The sequence below is a fragment of the Mustela nivalis genome (assembly GCF_964662115.1).
Source record: "Mustela nivalis genome assembly, chromosome: 1".
In the NCBI taxonomy this organism is placed as follows: Eukaryota; Metazoa; Chordata; class Mammalia; order Carnivora; family Mustelidae; genus Mustela; species Mustela nivalis.
This window is the reverse complement of record NC_139020.1, coordinates 49,234,618-49,261,783: the sequence shown is the minus strand read 5'-3', so window position 1 is coordinate 49,261,783 and position 27,166 is coordinate 49,234,618. Positions and strand designations below refer to the sequence as shown.

The 27,166-nt window shown below is 40.0% G+C and overlaps 1 protein-coding gene across 10 annotated transcripts in view; it reads right to left on the bottom strand.

Annotated features, from left to right (window-relative positions):
* Positions 1–27,166, bottom strand: part of ZPLD1 (zona pellucida like domain containing 1) — a 392,412-nt gene that overhangs the window by 190,095 nt on the left and 175,151 nt on the right. For all 10 annotated transcript variants that reach the window (XM_082696335.1, XM_082696332.1, XM_082696341.1 and 7 more), the window contains exon 2: positions 8,312–8,372. The gene's annotated coding sequence lies outside the window, so the exon portion shown is untranslated. The remainder of the gene's footprint in view (positions 1–8,311; positions 8,373–27,166) is intronic.

The following is a 27,166-nucleotide window of genomic DNA, read 5'->3' as shown; positions in this document are numbered from 1 at the left end:
GAAACATGGATAAAGGAATTGTCTAGAACAAAGGGAAAATATGACCACATCCTCACCACAGCAGGCAATTCAGAAAACTTTAATGGAAATATCGGAAACAGATACAAGAGGAAATTTCCAAGGTGAGCCTTGTGGGATTCCTATAATGTGCACACGATTGAGAAAGGCATCTAAATCCCTTCCCTTGTGAGCTTATGATTTAGTGATGAAGGAGGTATTTTAGGAATATCTCTCTTGTTTAAATCACACGCCAAATTAAAGGGAAATGGGGCAGGGAGGTGGATTGCCCATGGCGGTGACTTGGGTGCCAGCTATGTGAACCTGGATCAGGTTGAGGCAGTGGCAAGTTAGAGAAGTGGATGTAGGGGGTGAACCAAACCAAAAAAGAGAGATGAATCCTGGTAGCAGTGTTTCCCATCTATGGAATGCTTCACACTTCTGAAGAGCTTTCCCCCTTATTTCCTCACAACAACCTTACATGGAATTAAAGCATAAAGTGAATTATTGCCAATTATGCCAAGGAAGAATCCAAGACTCAGAAAGGCTAACTGTTATGGCACTATTGAACCTACTCTTAGGGCAGAGGTTGGGTGGAATATAAACACAGCTCTTGCCACTCTTAGAGCCAAATCTTGTACTACACAGACACACTGCCATTAAACTGCTGGGAACATAGCAGGTACTTAATAAATATTTAAATGGAAATTGAGTAAGCAAATGAATGTTCACTTTTTTGTAACAGCTTTTTTTTTTTTATTCTACCTCATTTACACATCTTTCTGCCCCAATTCTCCATGAAACTTTTGAAAGGGATGGACTATATCCTGGCTCTTTGTATCTCCAGCAGAAACCCACAGATCTAAGCAGACCTACAATCTTTTCTGCTCTGGCTTACATAGTTATCAGTCAAAATTGAGTTGAGTACTCCATTCATAGCCCATGAACATTAGTTAACCCATGCACATCCCCTTTTACTGTTGACTCTTTTGTCCCTGGCTTTTTGCACCCATTCAGCTACCATCCCTAATCACATTTGTCTCTTTACTTACACATATAAGTAGCCCTACACTATACACACACACACACACATTTTTATGGTTGTATTTTTATATTAATAAATGTGGAATCATGTTTAGATCTCTGCTTTACATCTTTACTTAACATGTTTAGAATATATAGTTCACTGATTATGACTAAAATATGTATTTTTATATATATTTACATTTATTTATTTATATTCATATTTGATGTTTAGTTTTTCTTTGCTATTACAAACAATACTGTGATAAACATCCTTATGCATCTATTTGTGTCCATGTGCAAGTCTGCTTTATTTGAATCGGTTGCAAATAATTAAATAAAAAGAGTGAAGTTCACATACAAATCTGTATTTTCATCTTATTTTGAAAAATAGAAAAAAATGTCAGCCTTTGACCCCTTAAGAAATATTGGCTGGAACTGGATATGAGCCAGGTATGAATGGGTTAGGCACCTTCCAGATTGCCAACCATTCCACGTTTTCTCCACAATACCCCTTCACTTCTGTTATTTGCTGTATTTCCTATTGCTGCTATAACAAATTACCACAAACTTTGTGGCTTGAAACAGCATAAATCTATTATCTCACAGTCCTGGAAGTCAGAAATTCAAAATGAGTCCCACTGGGTTAAAAGCAAGGTGTCAGTATGGCTGTGTTCCTTTTTGAAGGCTCTAGGGAAAATCAATTTCCTGGACCTTTCTAGAAAGCTTCTAGAGCCTTCTTGCATTCTTCAGTTAGTGCCTCCCTTCCATCTCCAAAGCTAGCAATGGCTTTCTCATGCTGCATCACTTTGACACTGACTTCTGCCTCCTTCCTCCACCTTTTAAGGAGACTTGTTATTACATAGGGCCTACCCAGGATAATCTCCCTATTTTAAAGTCAGCTGCTTAGTGACCTTAATTCCATCTTCAACCTTACTTCCCCCTTGCCATGTAACAGAACATAATCACCAGTTCCCAGGATTAGGACGTGGGCATCTTTGGAAGAGAGAGAGATGAGGAATGAGAATATTCTGCCTACCGCACTAGACTAACCCATTCAGGACAAAAGAATTATTCATTTCTATCCCAAGGCATCTAAGTATTAGCCCACAAGTGTAAACACTTAATAACTGCCTCTGAAATAAAGTTAGCAACAACTCAGACTGTTATTTTAGACTCTGCCATCACAAGATTATTTAATATTGAGAAATAACTTTGTTCTTTAAAATACTGATCACTCACTTAGCAGTAGCCATACGGCTGATATGAATCTCTGTCTATATGGTATGTAGGATCAATATAACTCTTTTACAATATGATATTATCCTAATAGTGGATCAATATGTTAAACATTGAAGCAATATTGTTCAGAGACCTGCAATAAACTGGCTAACAGTTTGCGTTACCTTGGTTTCCATTTTCTTTTTAACCAAATTGAACTGCCCCTTTAGTGATTGCCTCAATCACTCTCACAACTGTAGAGAACATGTCAATGAATCTTTACATACTCAGCTGTAATAAAAATAATACTTTAACCTTTCCAGATGTCTAAGGGAAAAATGGGCCAGAATAGTGAGGTCCCTTCAAGTTCTAACATTCCATAATTCTACAGAAACTTGAAGGAGGATGGATATGAGAAGAGCATTAATTTGGTATTCTTCTTCCTTAAGGGTTTCCAACACCTGCCTGCCTAAATTGTCTTATCAGATCACAGGCCTTATTATTCCACACTTTGACTGAGAAACAAGATGACCTGATTAGGACTGTGTGCTACTCTTCCAGTCAGTGTTGCCTCCCTTTATAAGCACAGAATAGGAAACTAGACTCAGAAGATGCAGATTCACAGTGTCACTCAGACATGTGACCAACCTGGCCTCACCTTTAACCCGTGTCTACCTAAATCATTTCAACTCTCAACATTCCCAACTCATCATTTTTTTTCAACAACCTCCCAGTGATATGAGATCAATCCAAATACCCATCTTCTTGGCTCCACTCCCTGGCTACTGAAACCCTCCAGAATAAATTACTGAATCCTACAGATTCTTTTATGTATAAGAATATATATATATATATATATATATATATATATATATATATATATATATTTTTTTTTTTTTTTTCCAATCTCCTGTGTGAGCTGAATCTAAAGTAACCAAAGGTCCTGGTTTGCCTAGAACTGAAAGAATTCCTGGGATGTGAATCTTAAAAACTGGAACAGACCATAACCAACTGGGCCAAACTGGCTCTGGCTGCACCCTTAAGAAGGCTCAACAACACTTTTCAGGTTCCAAATCACTTTTCTTACCCATTCCACATATTCACACCCTTCCACTGTCCCACATGCCCCTATGCACACGAATCTTCCCCTTCCATTGCAGAAAAGACTAAACCATCAGGCCACTGCATTTGAATAAAAAATGGCCCATATAACAAAGAGGCATTGACAAAGATTTTCTCCTTGACCAAACTCTACTGAGGCTAGTCTGAGCTCTTTTTCAACTCAACCCTAACTTTTGGTCTTATATGTTTATCTCTGCAAGAATACCACTAAGTCAGTTTAACCAAGATGTCCCATCCTCAGTATGTGATCACTCTCAATATCTGATCAGATTCCTCATACTACACCAACCCCCAAGTGATGTCTGATCACCCTGGCCTGCCTTCAGCAAGAATCCTGTTAGGTCAGTTTAGCAAAAAGCTCCCCTTATTCTTGATCTTTCCTCTTAGTAATTTTCCATCTGTTGACCCCAACTGTGTTCCTTGGCTCTAAATTCCCACTTGCTTACACCATATTCAGAGTTAAACACAATCTCTCTCCCCAACTGCAAAACTCCATTGTGGTGCTCCCTAAACCTATCGACATAGTCTCCCCTTGAATAAAGTCTTCTTCGGCCTCCTCAATAAGTATCATGAAAAGTTTTTTCTTTAACAACATCAATGGAAAAGGCCAGATGTCTGTCTACAATGGGCCTGCACAAGTAAAATTGAGCATAATGAATTCACCACAGTCTAGGAACTGGTCTTTAACTTGTAGGGACAGGGCAAGATACATGGTTTTATTAGAATACTAATGTAGGTCTGACACTGAGGGGTGGGCTTTCATTAATCATGTTCTCACAGACTGATATTATAAACCACAATGACAATTTACTCACTTAGGAGAGTCTCAACCATTAGTCAGAAACACTCACATCATTATGCCAACACATTCTCTTCCTGTGAACAAGTGACATGAAGAACCAAATTATCATCAGAAGGCCACTTTATTAATGTTCAGTTTAAAAACATAGTTATCAAGCAGAGCAGAGAATCTGATCTATCAGCCTGATTGATGAATATCCTCGAATAAATAAAAGTTAAATGATCAAAAAATGGCTCTTGTGAATATTGACCAGAACAAAAGAATATAAAGAACCTTGAAAAGTGTCCTCTGGCAAAGGTAATGTTTCACCTAAAGGACCATGCAATACGCAATTCCAGAAGGATTATCATTCACATATTAGTATACAATCCACATGGTCTTTCATTATAGTTCTGGTAGCATAGTGAATACACCATGCTTTCTATTTCTCTCGCTTTCTATACTTACAAGAAATGTTGGAGACTGCCCTATATCAATGCTAAAGAACAATTTCATTCTTTTCAAGGGTTGTGTAACATTCCTTGCTTTATGTAGCTTAGACTGCTTAACAGTTTCTAATTCAGAGGGCCAGGAAACTCTTAATCTAATCTCCCATTGTCTTCTCTGGGCTCTTGACCATTAGTTAATCTTTCTCTTTCTCCTGTATTTTGTTTCTGCACTCTACTGACACCTTCCCCATAACTTACACACATGTTCAAGATTTTCCCTTGATCTTCCACGTCTTTCTCTCACTAAAATATATCTCCCCTTCCTTTTACAATCAAGAATCTAGAGGGGCGCCTGGGTGGCACAGTTGGTTGAGTGTCCAATTCTTGATTTTGGCTCAGGCCTTGATCTCAAAGTTGTGAGATTAAGTCCTGCATGATGGTCTCACACTGGGTATGGAGCCTGTTTAAGATTTCTTCTCTTCCTTTCCCTCCATCTCTCTCAATCTCTCTCTTTCCCGCTGTCTTAAAAAAAGAAGAAGAAGAAGTAGAAGAGGAAGAACCTAGAAATAATGTCTTCACTCAAAGACTCCTTTCTCCACCTATCCACCATTCAACTCATTACAGTCAGGCCCCTGCCCCTATCATTATAGTGAGATTACAGTGAGGCTAGCCAGATAAAATCAGATAAAATACAGATAAAATCCACTTGTGTCTCACTATTTGCTAAAACAACTGAATCTTAAAATCCTGCTTGTTGACCTCCATATTGAACATGCACTCTTTGGAATTCTCTCCCACATTGGCTTCAGTGACATTGCTCAGTCCTGGATCTCCTTAGATCTTGTTTTCCTTTCTCATCCTCTTCCAGGCAGATACTAGCCAGGATTCTGACTTTGACACCCTTTGCAACTCACTCTAAACCCTCTTTAATCTGTCTCAAGCCTCCAACATTCTTGTACATGTGATTGATCCAATACTCGCATGTCTCATCAAGGCCTCTCTGAGTCAAAACTTGCATTCCAATGCTTGCTAGGTACTTACCTCTGGATTCTCACAGTACCTTAAACTCAACACATCCAAACTTTTAATTTTTTTTATCTTGTGCTACCAAGTCTGTTTTATCTTTCTCCTTTCTCTTTCAGAGACCAACAGTATCCTCAACCATAGCAACCATATGCATATGTATATATATATATATATATGTGTGTGTGTGTGTGTGTGTGTGTATATATATATATATATATATATATATATATATATATTTTTTTTTTTTTTTTTTTTTTTTTTAAGGCTTGGAACTTACCTTTTCAACATCCAGGAATCTGCTGCAATGTCAAATAGCTTTGCTGGACAGGACCGAATATGAAGCCATGTTGACTTTCTCTCATGTAACTGACAACATGTGACCCATGAGAAAGTTTCACATATTCTTGCCTGAACAAATTTTGGAAGCTCAATTTGTCCCATTTCGCACTTTCTCCTTTGTGCCTTCATCACAGCATTTAACCAGTCACTCAGCTAGTAGTTCTCTCAAGTGTGAGTCAAAAACTGATCTCAGACATCATTCAAACCAACAGGGGCTTTGCTGAATTACCTGAGGCGAGGTGAGGTATAAGCATATACCCCATTCATTTCTCTGGAGGGCAAGTGGGGAGACTCACAGCAAAGAAAACTTGTTATGTACCCCAAATTCCCTCTAATATTCAAATCATGACCCTTTTATACTTTTGATGTTATAAAATAACTAAGACAGATGTAACTGGCTTAATAATCTCCTTAAAATTTGGCAACTTATCTGATAGCTCCTATGGAATTTACTATTTCTTGTGCCTTGTTACCTCAGTTAAAATTTGCATTTTATCATCCCATTATATTATCATACTTTTGACTAAAAATTCTACTCCATTGAATAAACCCTATAAAAAATAACCCAAAATACCAAAAAGTCAAACTTAAAAAGATTTCTAATACAGTTTAATTTAAATAGTGAAAAAGTGAATACTATTCAAATATTCAAGAGTATCATAATGGCTAGGTAAATTATAGACTCCCCCACTCAATAGAACCCACATATGCATTAATAATTTGAGTTAACATAAGAACATTTTTAGGTTATAAAGTTAAGGTTAAAAAAAATGTCCACAACTGAATAAAGTACAGAAAAGTTCTGTGCACAGAAAGTGAAAAATAAAAGTAGAATGCTAATAGTTTTCTTCAGATGATATTTTCAGTAATTTATTTTTCCTTTTCAATTCAGATTTTCATAATCAGAAAAATCAGACATAGTTTTAAATGTGTACTCATAAAATTCCACTCTGTACAACAAATAGTTTCATCTCTATGGTAAGCTTGAGACTACTTTGTGTGAGCCAAAGCACCATACTGGAGCAGACCAAAACTTTTAAACTCAGTCATCTTTCTTCCTTCTCCAAATAACAAAATCAACAGGCCACTAAGTGTTTTAATAGTATGCACAAATAAACCTAACATCTGGTAATAAGACACTAAGCTTTCATCTCACTATCCAGGAAGGATGTTTGAGGGATAATTGAAAAATATCAAAGTCTGAAAAATTAACTCTCCAATATTTTTTAATCTTATGAGTTAGTTCTCTAAAGGCTGGAAGAACACAAAAATTTTTATTTTTTACTCAATCCATCAGGTGAAGAAGCATATCCCTAAAGAAAAGTATCTTAAAGCTCTAGCAACTAACCTATCCATGTTTTCCACTTTGCAAAATTAGTTTACCTGCCAACTCAATCTGCCAGTATTCTCCCAACTTTTTAAATGTGAATTGTGGCAATTCTGCAAACCAGTCTATTGGGCAGTCTGTCAAGAATTAACTGCTACTGTCATGTCTCTCCTAATGGAGTTATTGGGGAATATTTCAGGTTTTTAACATTTTTAAATTGACATGTTTATTGATTCTTGCTCTTTTTATGTGCATTATACACAGTGTTGGCATCCCATGTCAAAACGCTAAACTTTACAGCTTGAAACTCACTACTGTAATAGGTAACTTCCTTAGGTTATTAGCAAATGTCACTAATGCAATTGAGTAGCAAGTATTAAAATGAAATGTCCGTCTTTAGACCTTCTTGATAATCTAAAATAGTAATTATATGCATTAGTGATACTTTCTGACAACGAAGCTCTTAATTTTTAAATCCAAAGTGGCCTTTTCTACAATTTCTTAGCAAAAATGGAAAGAAGCTGCAATTAGACTATCGAGACCATGTTATCATCATCCATCTTCTTTCAGTCCAAAACAGTGGGTGATACAAGTGGGAAATTTCTAAAGTTCTTTAATTGGAACTAATGCTTATCGACCTCTAGCTACTTTGGCAAAGCTCAAAATAGTAGATAATAGGATGATTAATGCTTTAATCCCCTAACAAAAGGGTGTTGAGCCTGTTACTATTGTTCATTCCCTTCTCAGAATTTATTTAATTTTGTTTTCCTTGATTCAGAACAGTTGCTTTTAAATGGGAGAATCACGTTTAGCCCAACAATATGCTTGCTACTTATAGCAGGAGGAAATAGAGTTCAGCAATGAGATTGAAAAGACAGGGATTCTGTTAGAACCTGAAAGTTGTTTTCTTCATTTTCACAGTGCTATGATATTTAATATATATAAAATGTTCTAGTAAAATACATCGAGTAAATGTATTTACTATTTTACCCTAGTAAAATACATTGAGAATATATGAATCCTTACCTTTGAGGATTTCCTCTAGTTCTGCAGTGCTTATCAGCATCCGAGTGCATTTACTATATGCCTACAATGTGCAAATAGAGAAAAGAAGTATAAGATGTCCTTTCTTCACAAAGCTGATAACTCCACACTGACATGTAGGACTACTAAATCACACCTATAAGACAGTTTAGAAAAGATGTGACTCAAATAGTTCTAGGGTGTGGGGTAGATTACTCTTAACGATAAGAATTTAAAGAAGGAAAAATTCAGGAGGTTCTCGAATGTTCTCAGAAAGGCGACCCAGAAAATGCTGAATAGAATATTCTTGGAAGAGAGCTTGAATTTGGCTGAGTGGAAAGTTTGGATGCTAGTTCCTTGTAACATCCACTTCTTACCTCTCTTTTGGCTTTGCTTGCTTTCTATTTGTCTGATTGTAAACTTTTTTAGATAAAGGAAACCCCAATAAAGTAAAACCTTGTTGAACCCAGTTTTCTTTTTATTTTAAGCTTGTATTTACTTATGAGAGACAGAGTGAACATGAGTGGGTGGGAAGGGGTAGAGAGAGAGAGGGAGAAGCAGACTCCCTGCTGATCAGTGAGCCTGATGAGGGTGCTCCATGCAGGGCTGGATCCCAGGACCCTGAGATCATCACCTGAGCTGAAGGCAGACACTTAACAGACTAAGACACCCAAGTGCTTCAGGAACCCATGGTCTTAACCTTATTTCTCCTCTTATGTGTTTTAGAGTTTGAGAGATTGGCTTGGGTCAAAAATAAAAGTTTTTTATGAAACTAATGAATTATTGAACATTGTATAAGGAACTAATGATGTACTGTATGTTGGGAATTTGAATTTAAATTAAAAAATAAAAATGCTTCTATCCTTATGAAAAAAATTTTAAATAAATAAACGAAAGTTTTGGCGGATAGGCAGTTGGTCAAGGGGAATGCTAAAGAACAATTACCTGCGACCAGTTGATGGGGACAAATGCAGTATCTTTCCTGTTAAAGTTTAAGTCTTTACAAACAGCTTCATAAGTACCTATACTCTGGTCTCTATCAACATTGTTAAGGCAAGCAACAGCTCACCCTAGCGTGCCAGTCAGCACCATGGCCTTATTTTTATAAGACACAAAACCACGAGCTACCAGAGATGTTCCAGTATAGGTTACAAAGATATTTCAATAGGTTCTCAGCAGTGACAGTCTACAGAGTAGCTGAAAATTCTGAACTAAATAGACCACTATAAACGTTAATATATATCGCCACTTGTACCATCACAGGAAATAATTTGAGTACGGTTTGGGTTTTTCTTTGTTTTGAAGTTTAAAATGTTGTCCTAGTGATTTTTGTTCCCCTGACTTAATCCAATATTTTACATGAAAATAAGTTTTATTTCTGCCTTGGCAAAATAGCAGCCCTTCTGGTTTATTTTCAGTCCATTTGGTTCCCTGCATTTATGGGGCTTCCCTTACCAGCTCCTGTCTCTGCTCCCCAAACCAAAACTTAGAAGAATCAAGTCACTTTGATTCTCTCAGAATGCCTCTAAAAACTTCCCACTTATAGATATATAGAGATAAGGGATAGATGATATAGATATATCTGAGAATATATATGTATGTATATAATGATATACTACATATGTATAGCTCTACTCATGCTTGTCTTTGCTCCCCAGAAACAGCTTATGGCCTATTCACTTCTTTCTTTTTTGCTAAGAAGTGAAGCAAGAGAAATATGAAGCTCAGAGAAAGTTTTCCAAACGAGGGTTCCTCAAGGTTTAATTTTTTCATTTTGCTAAAACGTGTATTTTACCATTTCTCTTTAAAATCCAAGATTCTTCTCTAATTTTTGTTATAGTGGGGTATAGTTCTCATACATTTTCTAATTCTCTCCATTGTCAAATAATGCCCTGAGCTTCTGCCTAGACTAACCTGGAATTACCTATTTGGGGATATCAAAGTCATCTTCTGGAGTGCTAGGGGAACAAGGGAGGGTAGTGTCAACCTTCACTGAGTAACGAAGGTTACTTCTGCTTCATTATAAATCAAATAAAAGCTAAACAGTAATATCAAAACATTGTCATTGAAATTAGACCCTCAATTAACTCTCATGGCAGTGAATAGTTTAAAAGTATTTTAACCCATTGTTCCTCTACAGCTCTTCACAACTTCGTGATGAAAATTAGGCTCATGGTAGAAAATCCCCCAAGTTGCATGTTTCCCTCTGACCAGATCTGGAGTGGTCAGAAACTTCATTCCCCTGCTGCCACCACCATACCCTGCTACCTGGAGCCAGAGCCAAGGCCACAGATAGCCAGAGAGGAGTTGCCCAAGGAGTGCAAGTGTCTTTAATTACATGGACAGCCTATGGCACCATCAGTGGCCAGTTGGACTCAGAGCCCCAATCTCAAGGCCAAGTTAAGCAAAACTGTGCAAGCATATGGAGATGTGACACTACTGCTTCTCTCTCTCTAGGCCTGAGATGGGTATGGGTATGGGGTGCCTATCTGAGATGCCAAATCATGGCACAAATATTGCAATAAAATTATCTTTTAATTTGTTTTTTTCATTTCTCATTGGTAAAGGAATGTTGTGAAGGAGGTATTTGGGATTTTTAGAGGTAAGCACACCAGAATTAGGAGCTTATACCTGTACATATATTCATGAGAGGTCCCAGTGTAGATCAGAGTGAGAGAAGTTCAGTGACCTGACCTGCCCAAGGTCACACAACATCAGAAAACAATAATAAATAACAATAACATAATAATAAGTAATAAAAACCTCTTCTCTCCTAGGCTTCATTTCTTAACATTTAAATGTGTCATCCAGATGACAAAGCATTTCATCAGGAGCACACTAACATGAAATAATTTCTGTCTCTAATAATATGCACAACCCTTTGAAATTATAAGGTATTCATTTCTATTTAACCACTTTTTACTAAGAACATCTTTGAAAGGAGAACTGGTAACCTTATCCTCATTCCTAGATGAGACAACTAACACACTTAGGCTTCTTTTTTTTTTTAATATTTTATTTATTTATTTGATAAAGAGAGAGAGCATGAGATGGGGGAGGATCAGAGGGAGAAGCAGACCCCCAGCTGAGTAGGGAGCCCTAGGCGGGACTCAATCCCAGGACTCCAGGATCATGATGTGAGCCAAAGGCAGTCACTTAACCAACTGAGCCACCCAGGTGTCCCACACTTAGGTTTCTAAACTGATGAATACAAAAGGACTAGCAAGAAGGAAAAAGTAAAACTAATATAAAATAAAAGAGATATACATGAATTTGAATGCATTTCAAGAGTTTTCCTGATTTTAAAAGTTCTCCATCTTTGTGAGGGTGTTATTATTTAAATCTAAGCCAAGGTCTTGACGATTTCTAAGGAGTAGGAGAGGTACTGTATAAATCACAGAGCAGTTTTCACCAACACAAAAGTCTCTTTAATTATACAGGTGAAACACTCTACCTTTCCCTATTTTTTCATGAGAATAAAAATTAATCCCACTGAATTATTCTTTTTTTCCCATTATGTTTGGTGTCACTTCAGTGACAAGAAGCACTCTAATTCTTTTTCTCCCAGTTTGATCCTGAATTGGTGACTAGTCTGCTTTTGAAAAAAGAAAGTTCAAAATAAAAATAATATATTTTTATTGATTATAGCTTTTAAGCCAGTAACATCTAATATGAAAACATTCCTTTCATATTCACTCAAATAATGCTTTTTACATAACAGGCACCAGAATACTATCAAGATTTTTTTATTATGTGAATATTCTGATTGAAAAGTAGAATGTCAGTGGTGGTAAGTGGTAAGTGAAACAACTAATCTACTGAAAAATCTTCCACTAGAAAAGGTAAAATAACCTCTGCTCAGTCAGTTAAATGAGAGTATATGAAACACAGTAAACACACAGAGGAGGGAAAAAAATCCTGCTCTTCAGGTATGGATGCAATGACCTTAATAGTTCTCCTTTCCCTTTATGAGGCTTCAAGATTCTCTCTCCTTTCCTTATAACCTGGAAAAAAAAATGACCTTTTTGTTGTCAGTCATTCTGTAATGTAATTGCTAGTCATTAAAAGTCATTTGGCTCAATACTAAGACAAGGCAATCAGCTTTGTGGTTTTGTGCAGTTTAGTAAGGAACGGGATTTATAAGCCCATGCCAGGAGAGGAGGTAGAGGCATTTCAGAAATCATTTACAAGTGGAACCTGGCATAATATCAACCCTTTTCTAAGTGTCATTATAAAAGGTCAATAGGACAAACGCCCCTGAAGTGCTGAGGAGGAGAAAGAATAAGCAGCTCTCTCTGCTGTAATCCCTACTACAAACCAATTAACAGGCCTGCAAAAGGAACTTTCCTAAACCATCACTTTGGAAGACTTAATCCTGCTCAAAAGCCACCTGTGGCTTCCTATTGCCTGCATAATGAAATGCAAGGCTTGGATATACATACCCACCATGACTTAATCCTACTCTCTCGTAAATACATCACTTCTGTGTGTCCTTTCTCATTCAGTCACCTGTCCTTGAGCTTCTCCATGTTGGATCAATGTGTTCCACTGACCCAAGATGGTCTGTTCTTGTCTGTTACATTTTCTTCATGACCCAGCTCAAGTCATAACCTTGCGAAGTCTCCCTCATTGGCCCATTTCATAGTCACCTCACCATAGTCACCATTCATTGGCCAATCAGTAATATGCTACCCTGTTATGCACTGAGATTATCACTTTAATATAACTTTATTGGAGACAAGGACTAGGCCTCAGGCAATACTGGTCCTGCATTCACCATAGGGCCCAGTACATAATAAAACTACATTTGTAGAGTACTTAGAAGTATACAAAGTCACAGCTCTCAAGGGAGTCAGACTCCTAAATATCATGATCACTGAACCCCATTGTCCCAGCCTCACCTTGACAATTTCCAAGCCATCGCTCCCTTGTTCTCACCTTTAATTCTTTACCTGCACGTTATAGATGAGGACACTGAGACTCAGAAGAGTTGATTACCCTGTACTTATGAATATGTGAGAACCTGAAGCCTAGCTCTGGTCTTCTAACTCCAAATCCAGTGATCTTTCTACTCTACTACACTACCTCCATGACAAGCATTCAAAACATTTTTGTGGATTTAGATCTTGGCTATCAACACTATCACCAGTTCCAGTAACTTGGTGAAGGAGCAAAGATGTATGTGTGTGTTGTGTCAATTACTGGGTACAGTAGACTAAAAAATGTAGTAGCAAAGATATTAAATAAATAAAACAAATGAACAAGTAATAGTTATAATACTTAGGAGATTCCAACTTTTAAGCCTGCCCCTAATTAACTCTATATTCTGAATTGAGTCATCTTTCTAAGCCCGAGTCTAGTCATCTGTTAAAATGTGGGCTCGAACAAGATAATTTTCAAAATATCTGCCAACCCTCACATTCTGTGAATCTGTGTTCAGCTCTGGAAGGAGGTTATGCAGGAACCACACCCCGCCCCTCTCGGAGCCAGCAGCAAGCAACCCAGTAGTAGCTCTTCTTCCAGGCCCCACATTCACATTCTTCAAGCTGCCCTATAGGACACCCATGTCAAAGTCTCGGTGCTCAATTCACATGCAAGTGTCCCTTTGAGCTCTGCTCCAAATCCCTGCCTGGTTCCCCCACCCCAGAATAAAGATGGAATAACCCCAAACCCCTTGTCCTTGGTCTCTCAGTCCAAAACAAGAGAGTCTATAGGCCTGTGAAAAATAGCACCAAAATTCAGACCATAATACCTAACCACAGAAGATAAGGGTAATTATTATTCACAAGGCCAACAGACAGCAACTGAAATTGAAGCTGAGGCACCAAAGAATCACATTACTTCCTTTAGAATTCATGTACAGGGAGATCATTTCGTGTCTGGAATGCTTTGGATATATTTGGTGTTTAAAGCAGGAGTGTGGACTTAGCAGACTGTTACTATCTTCCATAAATTCTGATTCCAGAGTTTATATGCGAAGACAATACGAAACTCTGAGCTTGGAAACTAGATTCGAGTAAGAATTAACTGTGTGACAGTTAATGTGAGATAGTCCGCTTAATCTTTTTGCACTCAATAATCCCATCTGTGAAATGAGGACAGTGGCTAGGCAAGAGGATTTTAAAGTCATTTACATGTATAAAAATCTATCACCTAACTGTTAGCGATGAATTTAAAATACCCATTTCAAACTTAAAAATTTTTTTAATCTAAGCTGAGTTTTGATTCATCTTTATAGCCATAGGATAGAGGTGTTAAGCAGTATATTCAATAAGCTTGCTATACAATTTTTATAACTTCACTGCTAAGTATGAGTGTCATTTCCTCCATGCCCAGCTATTTACCTGAATCTTTACCGTGATTTTAGACAACTCTGATCTCTGTCTGAAAGAAGACAGCAGCCCAAAAAACCCTCAAGAAGTCTTCTTTCCAAGCACTGCTGTGAGGATTAATGAAGAAAAATCCCCTGCTATGAACTTCAATTCTAAGCTGTGGCCACAGGAAGGGCTGCAGGAAGCCCAGTAGAAGTCCAAATAATAAATTCTCTTTTTATCTTTGTCACTGAACATTGGATAAAGAGTAATGCACTTCAGTGTTCTCTTCCTCATTTTTTCCAGCTGTAAAATAGAGGTAAACTTGCAGGTAGGAACTCTTTCCTCATAGGCATGAGCAGAGTAGCTCCATCTCCATCCCTTCCATCATTCCCAAATTGGCTGCAAGAGATTTCTAGTGCTTCATACAAATTAAAACAAGTTCAACAGCTTGAAATAACATACATATACTATTTCATAGTTTCTGTAGCTTGGGGGTCTGGGCACAGTTTAACTGTGCTCAGGGTTTACGAGGCTGCAGTCAAGGTGCTGGTTAGGCTACATCCTCATCTGGAAGCTCAACTGGGGAAGAATCCACTTCCAAATTCATTCAAGCTGTTGACATGATTCGTTTCCTTCGTGCTGTATTACTGAGGGTCCTGGCTCTTTGCTAGCTATTGGCTGGAGGTCTCCCTTAGGTCCTGGAGGCTTCCTGCAGTACAGGCTTCTTTGATATGGCCTCCAACTTTATCAAACCCACAAGGAGAGTCTCCAGCTCCAATCTACTAAGACTGAAGTCATATAAGGTAACATAACCATAGAAAATCCATACTGTCACCTTTGCCATATAAATAACCTAGTCCTGAGAGTGACATTCCATCATTTTTGCCATATCCTGTTGTCTAGAAGCAAGTCACAGGTCCTGCTGACAATCGAGGGGAGAATATTACACAAATATGTGAACATCAGGAGGTAAGATTGACTGGGGGTCATGTTAGGGTTGGTTGCCACATTGACCTAACAGAAAAATCAATTATCAGTCCCCATAACCAAAATCTTCCACTCTTACTAGGACATTTCTCCCTCACCAACCACCAGCACCTCCCTAATTACCATTGCTTTCCTAGTTGTTTTGACAGAAGCCAGGCCACACTCACCATAGACCCTGTCCATTTGTCTTTCAAATTTTATTTATCTCCTAATATGAACCCAACTCTATACTGGCATGATGAGCAGCAGAATAATGCCACACACACACACACACACACACACACACACACACCATCCAGATTCTAATTTGTAGAACCTATGAATATGTTTTATTAAGTGGCAAAGGGGAATTTAGGCAGCGGATGGAATTAAGGTTGTAAATCCACAGACCCGGAGATAGAAAGGTTATCTTGAAATACCAGATAAGAAAATTACAAGCATCCTTATAAATGGAAGAGGGAAGTAGAAGAGAGCGTCAGACTGATGCAATGTAAGAAACACCACCCCGGCCATCACTGACTTTGAAGATGGAAAAATACCATGAGCCAAAGAATGTGGGCAGCCTCTAGAAGCTAAAAAAGATTTGAATGTGGTTTCTTCCCTAAGGCTTCCAAAAAGGAACTCAGCCCTGCCAACACTTTGATTTTAGTCTAGTTAGCGCCATTTCAGGCTTTCGATCTCCAGAACTAGAAGATAACATATTTGTGTTGTTTTAAGACATTAAGTTTATGGTAATGGAAAACTAATATTACTAGGACCTGGGGACACAAAGTTAAAAGAGACATGGTCCTTGTCCTCAAGAAGCTCATAGGCACATGGGGCAGGAGGCACACAAATAAGCCCCGGGCAGAGGATACAGTTCCAATCTGGTGTCTCAGCACCAGGCACAGTTTTTCAGCAGTGTCTACAACCCCCTTCCTCCCCAGACCATTGCCTGGCCTGTTTGTGGCTTTGGGGCAAGAACTTTCCCTCCTTCTATAATACAGAGGTGGCAGTTCCTGCTTTACATATGGAAAGGGAAAATGAGACAAACACAGACCAGCCATGGTGATTCCCACAGGTCCCCATCTGTGGCCACAGTCCCCACTTGTGTCTGCCACAAGCCCTGAGGAGTTCAGACTCCAGGAAGGATCCCTGGGAGCCTGCCTATGGATTCAGAGGAGCTGGCTCATGGGCACTTTGCTTTTCATCACACCTCCTGCCCCCTAGGTCAGTGTGAATAACGAGCCAGCCCAGCCCATGATTCCCTCTTTCTGTAGCCTGATGTCAACTCCACTCCATCCAGGAGGCTGAGACACAGGAAGTACAAGTGACATGCTTTATGTCTCTGTTCTAGTAGCATCATCAAGGCTCCAGGATTCCATGTATCTCCCCATCTGGAAATATCCCTGACTAGCCCTGACCAAGCTATGGAGTTCCTTCCCCTTCCCCAAGTTCCCAAAATACCCAGCCCAAGAGCTCGCAAGATCTGGCCTCAGGGAGATGGCTGCTTTATTTGAGGGCAAGACATACACAGACCACCTATGGTGTTTCCCACAGGTCACCATCTGTGGCCACAGTGAGCCCTACAGTCATCTTAGGCTGGAGTGATCCATGGGAGCCCGCCTGTGGGCAGGGAGGATGTGGCTCATGGGAACTTTCCCCTTAGCACACCTCCTGCCTTCAGGTTTCTAGTACCTCTCGGCTGGTGTGAATCATGGGCAAAGCTGGCCCATCAGTCCCCCTTTCTATGCCCTGGGGTTAACTGAATGGCACCTAGGATGCCAAGAAAGGCAGATGCCTAGAAATGCAGAATTAAGATGCTTGGGGCCCTGTGCCCAGGAAGAATAAGGGCTCCCTGGCCCAGTTGAGTCCCCCAGATATCTCTGATCAGCTAACTTTCCAGCCTCCCCTTGGCCGATAAGGCCAAAGACTTCCCATGAGTCTGACTACAGACTGACTGACTACAGGACAAATGGGAACTCGGCTTCAGAGAGGAGTGAACCTGCAAATCCCACTGAATCCTCCAGAAGTACCCAGCAGGAGGCATTTTTTTTTAATGGTGGGGAGGGGAGCGATTAGGAATGACAAGGTTTGATAATGAGAGGTAATCAATTATGCTGAGAAAGATGGATAGGAGGGAGTGATAAAAAAAAATTCCCAAAGAGCATGAGCTGTGAAAGGGATCTTAAAGAGCAACTAGGAGCATGCAAAATAGACAAAGATAAGTGAAGCAAAGAGAACATGTAAATGCATGATAAATAAGAAAACCTGGTATAGTTGAGAAATCTAAAGTCTAGAGTAATCAGAACCTGGGATACAGGCAAAAGGAAGAAATGAGGGGACATCAAAGTGAAACTGGCAAGGCTAGGAAGAGTCAATGGAGAAACATCTATATGTCACGCCCACAGCCACAGACTTAGGACACAGAAGGGAGTGTGCCATAAAGGACGTAATCCCACATGTGTGTCATGGTTACTCTGGTCACAGTTTGGAGATTGGACTGGAAGGGTGAGGAAGGAAGCAGAGGATAGGCAACTGCCATGGACCAGAAGACCGGGAAAAAAATCAGAAGGACTTGACTCAAGGCAATGGGTGTGGAAATGGAGAGGCAAAAAGAATTTTTGAGAACTTCATTTGAAATCTGAGCAAAGGAGTTTAATGTAGGAGGTAAGGAAAAGGAGTAAGAAAGAACTCTTCCAGGTTTCTTCTCAGGCAACCTTATGAGGAGTGACAGTGTGAACCAGGCTTCTCAAGTCAGGACAGAGTAGGCATCAGAACGGCCTGTGGTTCTTACAAAAACACACACTGGCAACCTCCCCACCCCAGAACTTCTGGTGCAATCACCTTGGCTGGGACAAGGCTGTAAACTGAGGTAGGGAAGACAGGTGGAGGAGCAGGTTTTAAGAAATGATACTGCAATTAAACTATTTAGTGAGAAAAGAATGAGCAGCCTGAATGCCTTAAGGGAAGGAGCTATATAAATATGATCTCTAAAAGAAAACTCTCTGCCAAAAGCTAATCCAGCTTGGATTTGTTGGTTTTGTATTATCTGAGAAATTTGTGAGAGAATGATAAATTATTGACTAGAATCCCGTGACTATTCCAAATCCAGAGCCTGCTAATGTCAAATGACATAAGGTGTTACCACCATGGACACAGACATAAAAGGAGAGCCGCAGCATCATTTTAGCTGCTAAAACAAAGAAAATTTTAATTCATTACACATAAATTACTAAAATAATCATCTTGTTTATTTATGGGGCGAGAGATGGGAAGAGACAGAGCCTAGAAAGTGAAATTCTTTGTGGAAATTACCTACGACTTGTTTTTAAATCTGAGATTACAGAGACTCTGGACAGTTCATACTTAGGCCTCACTGATCACCTTCTTCCCTGTTTCTCTTTGCTTAGAGGTCCCTGAGTGTGTGCTGACTCAAATGTTCACACTTATCTGTGCAAATGTACGGCCCTTGTTTTTTTTTTTTTTTTTTTCCCCATTTGCTTTGCCGCACAAGCAATAAAGAGATTGTTACTAACTGGAAAGCTATGGCTTAAGGTCATAATCTTATAAATCCTGCTGAGAGCTGAAGAAAAGTTTGACAATCCCAAATAACCCAAGCTCCTCTGTCCCACGGTGGGGTTATGAGGACAAAGACTGATAACCAGTATACAAACCTGAAGGAGCCATTTTAGAAAACTCAAAAGTGTTGAGAGGCAGAGCAGCAGAAAAAGTCTGAAGATGTACGTGTTGCTGTCAGGATTCTGTGAGATCATAGTGGGAATAAAGCTGCTTCTCTGCTGACAGAGCTCACCTCTGAAAAAGAAAGCCTTTTGCAGTGGCTTAGTTGCCATTACTGATCTCATTCATTCTATTTACTATTTATTGTGCACATATATTGTGCCTGGCTCTGGGCTATAATCACAGAATGCTTTCTACCACCACCGTTATCACTGTTATCAATAATTTGTTAAGTATCTGCCCTGAGCTTGACCCTAAGACAAGTGTCCTTACACTCAAGGAATGAACAGATTGAAATTTAAGTAAGTGGATCTACAAAACCCTGAAGCACACACCTGGTATTACCATTACTTTAAAATTTATCCTTTTTATATACAGCAGTCACTTCTGTGACCCATAGATCAACTTCCCTTACTGGTTATTACCGAATAGCTCACAGCCCATCAACATGTCCATGACACTGCAAATATCTATGTGAAGAAGAAAAGTGAAAGGGAGTTTGTCCTTCCACAGTCAGTGTGGCTCATGCTCAAAAGATGAAAATTTGAGGCTCCAAGAAACATAATTAACACCTTTCCTATTGTAAGTTGGCCAGTGGGGGAAGAGCTAGATCCAGAAGGCAGATCTCCTAATTCCACAGTTATTTCAACAGCTCCTCAACCTCTTCATCAGAGGTGGCCTTTCACATGAACTAATGAATGCTGTGTTTGCCTGTTAAGAGCCTGCTGCTCTTATCCGAGGACTGTTCCTAATGAAAATGTAAACACATGGCCACCCACTACCCATTAGTTTCTTGGGGCTGTTTTTCCAGCCCCAAGAAAGAGTCTGAATCAATGTTTCCATCCACTCTTATAGGGACTGATAGCACAATATCACCATTAGCAGAATTTAAGACTATTGTAGCGATGGGAAAAGACTTTTCAAAGCAAAACTGACCAAAGTGTAAGTGAGATTTATGTCCTTCCACCTTATGACTTGAAGTGAAGTCAGCGGACGAGCAGCATTTGCATCGCTTGGGAGCTTTTTAGAAATGCAGGATCTCAGACCCACTTGAGAACGACCGAATCAGAATCGGCATTTGAATGAAGTGTCTAACGGACTCACATGCACACTACATTTTAGGAAGCATTGCCCTGGACCTCATGAGCATCAAGTCAACAGAACTTCCCAACAGCAATATAACAAATGTGTTATAGTTGCGCAGCATTAACAACTTCCTCAGCTCTTATCAGAAGTGGTCAAAGCCTCCATCATTCAGGGCATCTGGGTGGCTCAGTGGGTTAAAGCCTCTGCTTTCAGCTCAGGTCATGGTCCCAGGGTCCTCGGATCAAGCCCCACAATGGGCTCTCTGCTCAGCAGGGAGCCTGCTTCCCTCTCTCTCTCTGCCTGCCTCTCTGCCTGTTTGTGATCTCTGTCAAAAAAATAAAATCCTAAAAAAAAAAAAAAAAAAAAAGCCTCCATCATTCAAGGCTCCTGGGCCAGCCCTCTCCAGCCATGTGCAGCCTTGTCCACTGACCCTAGTGTGCCATAGAAACACAAGCTTGAATTTCTTCTGTATACTGTGCAAACATGCACCAAAAAAAGATGATGTACTTCTCATGTACTTTCTATACAAAAAGATTAAGTAGTAAGTACTGTTCTAACCGATACCTGAATTTGAACAAGTGGTAGAAACATGAATTCAATTTTGTAAAGTGCTTTGATGTCATGAAACATATCATAAAAGCATCAAATGGTTCGATATCAACACTAACAAGACACACTGGAATTTCAGAAATATCATAGCTTCTCCTTTGTTTTGAAGACTTACTATTTAGTATCTCAGGAGGCAGGGCGATATTTCAACCAACCGCTTTCTGAAAGTGACTTTGGAGGAAGTTTGAGGCATCTTTTTATGTGATAGACAAAGAAAGCCACTACACTGAAGTAGATGACCACACACGCTAGGAATGAGGGGAAGCCAGGCTTATAAGACAGCCCCTGGTACTTTCCCTCTCAAGAAAAGATCCACATCTCATTTCTTCTCCAGGATGATTGGATTCTACATGCCTGTTGGAAAGGGAGTATCAGTGTAAAGAAAAGCATACCAAATTCATTACTCGGATTCTTTATAACGCAAGGCCCTCCACGATGAACCCTCCGACCCACTCAGCCACCCTCATCTCAGCAAAACTCATGTCGTCTAGTTCTACAAACTACAGTCCAACACAGGAGCCATTAGCCACAGATAGCTATTAACATTTAAATACAAATTAGTTGAAATTTAAATTTGAATATAAATATAAATTCATCTAAATTAAGCAGAATGAAAAATTGAGTTTCTAATGTGCATTTACTACATTTCAAGTGTTCAAAAGCCACATAAGAGTAGGGGCCACCATAGTGGCTATACAGAGATTAAAATGTGGCCATTAACACAGGAAGTTTTATTGGACAGCCCTACTCTAGACTTTGCAAATAAACTATGTTCCTGCTCTAAATTGCTATAGGAAAAAGAGGCAAAGGTACTTTCTTTATCGCATTACTATTTTTTTAATTAACATATAATGTATTATTTGCCCCAGGGGTACAGGTCTTTGAATCATCAGTCTTACACATTTCACAGCATTCATCATAGCACATATACTCCCCGATGTCCATAACTCAGCCACCCTCTCCCTACCCACCCCCAACCCCACAGCAACCCTCATTTTGTTTCATGAGATTAAGAGTCTCTTATGACACCACTGTTTGAAGCCCGATAAAGTAAAACCAAAGGCCAACCAGACATGTACCCTCAAGAGTCTCCTCCCTCTCTCCCTGCCCCTCAACCCCCCCATATTAGGTGCTAGTGAGACTTCCCCAACACTGTAGAAAGATCATGGACCCATAACACACTCCAGAAGAAATACAGTTAGAATTGTCTAACCATGCTCTGTGTCCTCAGTCTGGAAACATGCTACTCACATCCCTATGCCACCCAAAAACTCTATAAAAATGGCCAACATTTAAAAAAATTAAATTATGTCTATTAACTCATTCATGTAGTTCTTACAAATGTTTCCATTTATGAAGTCATCCATTCTACAAATAGGTATTAAATGACACTATATCCCAGGCACTGTGCCAGGCACAGAAGATACAGTGATGGACAAGTCAGTCATGGGGTCTTTCTTCAGGGCACTACTGGGCTAAAAGAGAGCAATGAATAAGTGACTATAAGTATGATAGGGAAAGTGACAAATACTCTAACAGGAAGGGCCGACCTAGTCTTCGGGGATAGGGAAGGCCTCCTAAGCTACTCTTGTTTAAGGTGAGGCTTGAAAGATCAGATCTAGTTAGGGGAAAAGGAGAGGAACAACATTCCAAACCATGGTAATGAGAAATGAAAGCCAGTCAGTGTGCCTGACTCACAGACTGAGCAGAGTAGAGGCGGTCAGGGTCAGGCCAGGAGTGTCACCATCTGATTGGCATTTCCAAAGTTCCCTCTGGCTGCAGAGAATGGATGAGAAGGCAGTAAAAATGGATTCACGAAGGGACGCCTGGGTGGCTCAGTGGGTTAAGCCGCTGCCTTCGGCTCAGGTCATGATCCCAGGGTCCTGGCATCAAGTCCCACATCGGTCTCCTTGCTCAGCAGGGAGCCTGCCTCTCTCTCCACCTCTGCCTGCCTCTCTGCCTACTTGCCTGCTTTCTCTCTCTCTCTTTCTGACAAATAAATAAATAAAATCTTAAAAAAAAAATGGATTCACCGAGATTATTTCCAAAAGTTCTATACATGACCACGGGCTAAGATCAAGGTACAAAAAAATTAGGCAGGGCGCTAAAAACGTGGATGTAGAGAGAAGCAACAGGCCCTAAGACTGAATGGAGGAAGAGGGGGTTTAAAAAAAGACTCCTAGATTGCTGGTTGATCACTGCATAAGGAGGGGACCCTGGGAGGCCTCGCACTAGAGTCAAGCTGCAGACTAGTGGTATTAAGGATATCCATGAAACTTCTAAAATGGGGTGCTCGGGGCGCCGGGGTGGCTCAGTGGGTTAAAGCCTTTGCCTTTGGCTGGGGTCGTGATCTCAGGGTCCTGGGACCGTGCCTCCCATCGGGCTCTCTGCTGGGGGTGCGGGGCGGGGGGAGCCTGCTTCCTCCTCTCTCTGCCTGCCTCTCTGCCTACTTGTGATCTCTGTCAAATAAATAAAGTTTTTTAAAAAGATTTTAAAAATAATAAAAATTAACAATAAAATAAAATAAAATGGGGTGCTCAGTAGGCAGCAGCAGATTCCGTGGGTCATCCCCAGGTTGTAGAGGAGACTGAAACCACTGGCGTCGGGCAATCACCCCAGGCGCGAGCACAGATTTAAAAGAAGAGAAGAGAGGCCCTCAGGATGGGCCCCAGGGTACCGCGTGCAGGGCTGTGGCTGCTTTCTGAGGCGGGCAGCCCTGCCTTCAAGAGATCTACCATCAAATAAATGCTCCATTCCGAACCACCCAAGATTAAATCTCAGCGATCAAGCATTTGCGACTGGCAAGAGGCTGTTTTCCCAAGGTTTTCTGCAAGATTTGAGACATTTGAATACGTTCAGATCTCTTTAGTATTCAGGCTGGATTTCTGGCAGCCGCGGTCCGGAGAAGCCGGCTTCTCCCCATTCCTTGAGATGCACTGCCATCTGGTGGCCGTCGTCTGCCAGACGCACTCTTTCCCTTCTCGCCCTCTGTGTTGGTTTGAGATCCACACACCCTGTGGGTTGCCTCTTACCCAACTATTTTTAGCTTCTTTCTGGTATTATTGAACTTGAAGTATAATTGAACTGGAAGGTCAAGCGGTACTAAAAGCAGTGGCTCATTTTTTCACTTCCTTTCTTCAAATATTTCTTTATGCAACCATCAGAACATGTAAGCATTGTTAATGGAAACAAGAAATATGGATTGCAGAAGTGCTCATAAATTGCGGTAATATCATAGGCTTGTTCTTACTAATGATATTAATCACAGTTTTAATTGATTTACAGAATTCAATTAATTCATGGCTACTTCCCCACCCCCACCCTAGCCCCTGTGCCTCACCCCTTCCCCACACACCGGTGGGAACCGGTTCCCACCTTTAAACTCAATTCTAGGGGCGCCTGGGTGGCTCAGTTGGTTAAGCAGCTGCCTTCCGCTCAGGTCATGATCCCAGCGTCCTAGGATCAAGTCCCACATCGGGCTCCTTGCTCCGCAGGGAGCCTGCTTCTCCCTCTGAATCTGCCTTCCACTTTGTCTGCCTGTGCTTGCTCTCGCTTGCTCTCTTTCTGACAAATAAATAAATAAAATCTTTAAAAAAAAAAAAAACTCAATTCTAGGCAACAAAATGTATTTTATGGCTGATACGCCAACATAGTTGTTTTATTTCATGGTTTCAGTGTCAGTCATAAGGTTTAGGATATAGCTCCCATTTTAACAGATAGTAGTAAACTAACTCATATTATACTTTTCTTTCCCATACTTTTCTTGAGGGTAATATCTAAAATTATGGAAAAATTAATTATTTTGCTCTTTCAGGGGGTGGACTAAATCATGACACCTGTGCCCTCTGTTTATCATGCTATGATATATAATCATACCCTAATGAAATAGGTTTCAATTAGGCTCAACGTCAATCAAAAAGCAGGAAACTGAGATGCAATTATAAAAACTGATACATCACCACTGTTTATTGTAATTCAGTGACTATAAAAAAGATTCTATTTCTTATTTATATTCAAATTTCCCAATTATATATTATACAAGATAATTGCATAGGTACTATTTTTCTGAGAATTTCTAATTGACAAGAGATCAAACACCCTTGTGTCACCTGGACTATATAGTCATAAAACATTCAGTTTTTTAAGAGAGAGGAAACTCAATCCAAGTCAGAAATCAAAGCAAAAATTCAACAAATGACAAAATCATGAAACAAAAGGACCAGTATTAAACCATGTGCTTTTGGGCACCTGGGTGGCTCAGTTGGTTAAACCATGTGTTTCCTTAATTATCTGAGTTCCCTACAGTTCATTAAAAAAACAAAAAAAAATTCTCTATGGAATATGCTTGTTATTTTTTTATCTGAAAGATGCCCAGAATTCTTATTTCTCTAAGACCCACCATAACCATTGAACGAATCATTGCTGAATAAATAAGAAGAGTGTTGGAAGGCGTAGAACTAGGAGGTGAGCTGAATAAAACAATTTCTATCTTTCATTCATTTAAAACCTGATGTAGACAAAATGTAAATCAAATAAGATAGAAGATGGGAAATGCTTGTGAAAATTATAAATCATGCAAGCCTGAAGAAGGCTTGTTCTCGTAGTAAGAAGAGTTGTATCCCAAACACAAGGGTGGAGGAGAGCTCATCACAAACATGCTTGCACAATGGAGCAAGTCAGTGAGATAAATTCAATGAGGGAAAGCATAGCAAAAGTTAAAAACTTACGGTGGTTGCAAGAGTAAGACCTGGCTTGGATAATCCTCACCCATTTTTGGGGGGTTCATTGCGAGGCAGCTGAATAAAACCCCTTACCCTTGCCTTTGTTTTTTTAATTGTAATACTCTGATTTTCTATCTTAATTCCCAGAATAACTATGGAGCAGCAACTAAACAGAAAACAGAAGGCCAGATTGCCAACAGCACCTCTCTAAATACTGCTCTGCCGTGCGGGGAGCAGTGGCGTGTGGCCAGCCGAAGCCCGCAGTAAATTATGTGAAACATCCATCCCCCAAGTGTCCTGTGCTGCTGTACGGGGAAGTTCACAGCACATATCTGAAGGATCTCTTTGCTCAGGAAGGTTTAAGCAAAGTTCAAACAAAATTTGCTCCCCGGTGGATAATATTAAATCAAAATCAGAATGCCACAGGCTTGATTCATGACTCAATAAAACCCTATGAGTCCTGACACATATAGACACATTCTCAGATTCCCAGCAATCCTTCTTTTGCTCTTTCCTCTAATAACATCAACTTCCCTTGGGTCATCATCACCTCCCAGCAGTTTGTGTAGGAAAAGCAGGATGGCAAGAGAAATAAAGCTCCTCTTATGGAGTACATTTCTTTAAAATATCTGAATGTTCTCTTGGCTTATTGGGGGATAAATCTCTGAAATCACCTTCTAGTCCATAGCTGAAGATGTACTTTCTTGTTGTTCTGTTTTTGTCACACAAACTTGGAGGTCATCAGCAACACCAAGTATCCTACAGGGACTGATGTTGACCTTTCATGGAAAGTAGCTAGTGGACAACCCACCATGTATGTCTAATCCAACCCTGTCTCAGGCTACCATATTAATAGGTATACTACAGCCTGGTGGCTTAAACAATAGAAATTTAGTATCACACAGCTCTCCAGGCTGGAAGTCTATAATCAAGGTGCCAATTGGGTTGTTTCTCAGGAGACCACTCTTCTTAGCTTGCAGACAATAGTGTCCTGCTGTTTCCTCACGTGGTTTTTCTCTGTTTGTGCATGTAGAGAGTTCCAGTGTCTCTTTCCTGTTTTTTGGGTTTTTTTTTTTTTTCAAGATTTTATTTATTTGAGAGAGAGAGTGAGAAAGAAAGAGCATAATCAGGGGGAGAGGGGGCAGGGGGACAAGAAAAGCAGACTCCCTACTGAGCAGGGAGCCCAACATTGGGCTCGATCCCAGGACCCTGGGATCATGACCTGAGCTGAAGTCAGATGCTTAACCAACTAAGCCACCCAGGTGCCCCACTTTCCTGTTCTTATAAGGACACTAGTCCTATTAGATTGGGGCCCCACCCATATGATATCATTTAACCTTAGGTAGCTCCTTAGAAGCCCTATTTCCAGATACAGCCACATTAGAAGTTGGATCTTTGACATGAATTTTGTGGGAACACAA